Raw genomic sequence first — 6368 nt, 5'->3', positions numbered from 1 at the left:
AGGTTGACCCCTGACCTGAATATGATATATATATATATATATATATATATATATATATATATATATATATATATATATATATATATATATATATGCATATATATATATATATATATATATATATATATATATATATATATATATATATATATATATATATATATATATATATATATATATATATATATATATATATATATATATATATGCATATATATATATATATATATATATGCATATATATATATATATATATATATATATATATATATATGCATATATATATATATATATATATATGCATATATATATATATATATATATATATATATATATGCATATATATATACATATATATATACATATATATAGTGTATATATGGGTGGGTGCTTCATGCTCGGGGTGATGTGAAGCGATGGTGTGGTAGCCTAGTTAGTGTTAAGCGCTTTGCATCCCTTCTCGCTTACAGCTGCCACCATTGGCTAGCCTGGTGCTAAAAGGGAGCAGCTATACATAAGACTCCCCTGCCAGCTCATAGCCTCTCCATTATCAAAACTTCTGCAGTGCCTCCTCGTGGCCATCCATGGAAACTAGGTACCTTGCGGTCCTAGGCTGAACTGTGGAGGCTCTTGGAGCAGCAGGAGGCCCTAAAGGCTTCGTACTAACTCCTGCCCCCATGCCCCCTAGGGTTAATGGGTGGCTGTGGGGAGGCAGGCCTTGCTAGTCTGCCTCCCCGAAATAACCACTGACAACAAAGTATGTTGGTACTGGGGAGAAGGCTAAAGTCCCTCCCACCCAGAAAGAACGGCGGGGTGTGGGTCCCTCTGGGTTGGCGACCACTGGGACTTGGTTAGCGAGAGGGGATTACCCGTCATCCCATCTGGGTCCCGGCGGCCGCCAACCTGGCGTGATGCTTGTGGGGGAAAACCCCAGGGAGACCTGCAGGCAGATTATGGGACCTAAAACCAGCCAACCTTCTCTATATGGGGCGGCGTCGGTAGGGGTGGCAGAGGTGGCGCCCACCCGGAGTGACTGCCTGAGGTTAGACCTCAGGTGGGCTATCAGGGTGGGGGCTTGGAATGTCCGTTCCTTGCAACAGGACGATTACTTACCACTAGAATTGAAGCAGCTGAGAGTTGAGGTGGCTGCTCTCTCGGAGGTAAGAAGACCTGGCAGTGGCACTATTAGTGTGGGTGGCTACATTTATTACAGGTCGGGCCACAGCGATGGCCACCCTCTCCATGGAGTAACCATAGCCATCTCCAGCCGACTTCAACCCTTGGTAGTAGAGGTCACTCCAGTCGATGAGCATATTATGGTATTGAGACTGAAGCTTTCATTTGGCTTCATGACTCTTATTGTTGTATACGCTCCTACAGATGTATATAAACTTGAGGTGAAAGAGATGATTTACTCCAAACTTGCATCTGTGACAGACAGTTGTCCTCGGCGAGATATTCGTATTGTTCTGGGTGACTTCAATGTGGTATCCAGCTGCGATCGAGCTGGCTATGAGATGTCTGTCGGTCCTCATGGCTCAGGAGCTGATGCTGGTAGCGAGAATAGCCTCCTTTTCGTGACTTTGCTAGGTCCCAGTAATTGAGGATTTCTAGCTCCTGGTATCAGCATTCTGAGCCACATCATTGGACTTGGTACAGCGATACGGGTAGTGTGGCCAAGGAGATCGACCACATCCTCATTAGCACTCAATGGAGGATCCTCCAGAACTGCAGGGTGTATTGAAGCCCGAGTTCTGTGGAACTGATCATAGATTAGTTGTGGCTACTCTCCGGGTCCACTTTAGAACCCCCTGTCGCCCAAATGAACACCCTAGGGTGTTTCATTTGGACAGATTGAGGGAGGACGAGCGTGCCCGGGGGTTTGCCGAGGCTATCTCTGGTCGTCTCACAGCACTCAAGGGCCTGACAGACCCTGTTCTTATGTGGGATACGTTCAGGCGTGAAACGCTTGATGCAGCTCAGGAATCCATTGGTGAACGCCCAAGAGCAAGACAGAATTCCATCTCGCAGGAGACACTGGAAGCCACAGATGCTTGTCGTGCGGCTCGATTGTCAGGGGATCGCAACTTGGACCGTTCTCTGGTGCGCAGGACTAGGTCACTGTTGAGAAGGGATAAGGAACAGTTTATCAGTAATCTTGAAGAGGAGGTCAAAAGCCATTTCCTAGTAAATGACCTTCGTCCTGCCTACAAGCCCTGAAAAAGCTGAACTCCAAGCCCTCCTCACAGACGACTGCAGTCTGCTCAGCAAGTGGCCAGATAATCTCAGATCCTGATGGGGTGTGTGTGCGTTGGGCTGAGCATTTTGAGCAGTTGTATCAGGTTGATCCACCAACAGTTAACATGGATGTTGGTAATGTTGAGATTCCTCTACCAGACCCAACCATCAGCAAGGGTCCACCCTCCCTGACTAAAGTCAGGTGGGTGATCTCCAAGCTGAAGAGTGGTAAAGCAGTAGGTGTTTGTGGCATCCCAGCTGAATTGTTAAAGGCTGGTGGAGAATCTATGGCAAGGGGCATGCATGCAGTCCTGTCTGCCATCAGGTAAACTGGACCATTCCTCCTGACCTGCTGAGGGGTGTGGTCATCCCTCTCTGGAAGAGGAAAGGGGATCAGTGGGACTGCAGCAATCACCGAGGCATTATACTACTCAGTGTACCAGTCAAGGTACTCACACACATCCTTCTGAGACGTATCAGAGACCCCCTGCTGAGGCACCAAAAGCCGGAGCAATCTGGATTCACTCCTGGTAAGTCCACAATAGACTGCATCCTGGTGCTTCGAGTCATTGTATTGCGCCGTCGTGAGTTCGGACGAGGGCTGCTCGCAGCTTACATCGACCTCAAGAAGGCGTTTGATACGGTGCATCGCGAATCACTCTGGGAGATCCTGAGGCTAAGAGGGATTCCAACAAGAATTGTTGGATTAATAGCAAACCTGTATACAGGCACTGAAAGTTCTGTAAAGTGTGATGAGGGCCTGTCGAGAGTCTTCCCTGTTAGTTCAGGTGTGAGGCAAGGCTGTGTTCTTGCACCAACACTTTTCAACACTTGCATGGATTGGATACTAGGTAGAACTACTGTCCAAAGTCACTATGGAGCAACTCTGGGCAATATCAAGGTTACAGACCTTGACTTTGCTGATGATGTTGCTATTCTATCTGAATCTCTGGAAACCCTAGTGGCGGCTCTTGATGCATTCAGCAATAAAGCAAAGCCACTGGGGCTAGAGGTTTCCTGGACCAAAATCAAGATTCAGGATTTGGGGGGCCTACTAGGAGACCCTGTGTAGTCGGTACATGCTTGTGGTGAAAACATTGAAGTGACAGAGAGTTTTATATACCTCGGTAGTGCAGATCATGCCTCTGGGCTGTCAGACCAGGAAGTCATTGGACAGATTGGTCTGGCAGCAAGGGTCATGAAATCTCTCAACAGAGTACTTGGAGATGCTGGTACCTATGCAGAAGGACCAAGCTACATGTTTTCAAGGCCCTGATACTGCCAGTTTTACTATATGGTAGCGAAACTTGGACGCTATCTTGTGCTTTGGAATCTTGTCTTGATGCCTTTTGTAACAGATCCTTGCGCCGGATCATGGGGTACAGTTGGCGGGACCATGTGTCCTGTAGCAGTATGACCCCGCAACCTGAAGCTCAGCATACTTACTCAGGTTGGGTCATGCCAGGTCCGATGTCGTGTCCGCGCTCATTGGACATCGGGCTCCCCTCGTTCCCTGCACGCTTACACAGCACTCGTGTACTTAAGTTGCAAGGGCCCCAAGCAAGATCAGCAATCCCCGATCCTCCAGCAGAGCAAGACCACAGCAGCAGCACTCAAGGACTACCCAGTCCTTAGCCGACTGGGGAGACTCCTGGCTCCCCAGCGGAACTCCAACTTCAGCTTCCATCACCCAGCCATACCTGTGGGCACTCACACCTACACAGTCATTCCACAAAGAGATAAGACTCCAGACAAGATAGTAGATGCAACATTACCCATCTACTATACTGGCGACCCCAGGGTGACTCGACACAATGGAGTGACACGTCCCGGTTTATCGCTCGTTCGCTTAGCTCACTCTCTGGAGGGGGAATACCTGTAGCAGCATGCCCCACAACCTGAAGCTCAGCATACTTACTCAGGTTGGGTCATGCCAGGTCCGACGGAGTGTTCGCGCTCATTGGACAGCTGGCTCCCCTCGTTCCCTGCGCGCTTACACAGCGCTCGTGTACTTAAGCTGCAAGGGCCCCAAGCGAGATCAGCAATCCCCGATCCTCCAGCAGAGCAAGATCATAGCAGCAGCACTCAAGGACTACCCAGTCCTTAGCCGACTGGGGAGCCTCCTGGGTCCCCCGTAGATCTCCAACTTCAGCCTCCATCACCCAGCCATACCCGTGGGCACTCACACCCACACAGTCACTCCTCAAAGAGATAAGACACCAGACTAGATAGTAGATGCAACATACCCATCTACTATAGTCCATCCAACGGCTGCATCGTGAGACCGGTACAGGACCTGTTACTTGCACAATCTGTGATCGCCAACTCAGGCTAGGTCGTGGCTTGGGCAGATCGATCAAACCTGTCGTGAGGAGCTATAGATGGGCCGGGCCCCTACCTGGCGGCTCGCCATGAGGGACCCTCGTAGGTGGAAACGAAAGGTAGATGCGGCTCTGCACCCCTGCGGCGTTAGCTCCCAAATGATGATGATGATATAGTGTGTATTAAATACATATATATATATATGCGTGTATACATATATATACATATATATATATATATGCGTGTATACATATATATACATATATATGTGCATATATATTACCTTTTTTCTATTTATCCCATAGATAAATAAAATTTCCTGACAGTGCTCCACTCTAGGTCGAATTGGACCTAGTAGCAATAGTTGCTAAGACGTGGCTCCATACTCCACCAGGGAATATATTCACGAAATTTGTTCTAGCCAAAAAAAAACCATGATTTGCCCTGTGCCACATCTGAAAGTTAATGCTAGTAACAGAACACACCTCTATATCTAATGAAATGATAAAGTAAATATGGCAATAAATCTTGCTTATATCGTAACAGTACTATTGCTCATTAAGTATATCTAAATGTGATGTGGCATCCCTACGCTTATTGTCACTGCATCAGTTCTAAAGGCGGGCGCCATTGTTTGTATTATTAAATGAATACAGCAATAAAAATGTATAAGACGGCTCAATTCGATGATTTATCAAAAGAGGCCTCGAAGCTATTCTTATTATTTCCAAAGTGGAATAATTTTCAACAGAGGGAAATATAAGACACGACCAAATTAATGTTTGACAATAGATCAAAAGGGTCTTCTAAGATTTTTCTATCATATTCGATGCAGAATCATTGCCAAATTTGTGTAAAATTACCTTGTACTTTTAAAGAAACCTTAAGCGTTTGGGACACTTCTATACCTGTCCTAAAACTTCTGCTTGTCCTAAGACATTTTCGTGGGAAGTCATAGACAAATTTGCCGAGTCAAAGAAACATATTTGATCCGTCTTCTACATATGTTCTTTTACTGAATACAAATGGCGCCGAGCAGCTTTACAGCTGATGCAATGACAACAAACTTATGGTTGCCCAAATTTTAGTTGAATATATCAAATGTGTAATACTAGTGTCATTATAAAAGTGAGAGTTATTGCAGTATGTAGGTTTAACATATTGCAATCAGTTATCTTAATAGAGTCTATAACGATGTAAATGTTTCTTTTATTACCAGCACTAACTTTGAGATGTAGCACGGGGCAAATCAAAGACTTTTCTTTGTCTAAGACAAATTTCCGATGCAGTTTAAACTCATATCCAAGAGTAATATACATACATATATGTATATGTATATATATATATATATATATATATATATGTATATATATATGTGTGTGTGTGGGTGTGTGGGGGTGTGTTTGTGTGTGTGTGTGTGTGTGTGTGTGTGTGTGTGTGTGTGTGTGTGTGTGTGTGTGTGTGTGTGTGGATATACAAATATATAAGTGTATATATATGTATATACATATATATGTATATATATACATGTGTATACACACACACACATACACACACACACACACACACACACACACACACACACACACACACACACACACACACACACATACATATATATAGATAGATAGATATAGTAGATATAAAGATAGATATATATATAGAGAGAGAGAGAGATGGGGGTGGGTTAGATGATATACATGTTTTTACACATATATGTCTCTGTGTGTGTGTGTATATATATATATATATATATATATATATATATATATATATATATATATCTACACTTATATATTCATATAAAT

Source organism: Penaeus chinensis, chromosome 20 (genome assembly GCF_019202785.1).
Source record: "Penaeus chinensis breed Huanghai No. 1 chromosome 20, ASM1920278v2, whole genome shotgun sequence".
NCBI lineage: Eukaryota > Metazoa > Arthropoda > Malacostraca > Decapoda > Penaeidae > Penaeus > Penaeus chinensis.
This window is presented reverse-complemented; position numbering follows the sequence as displayed.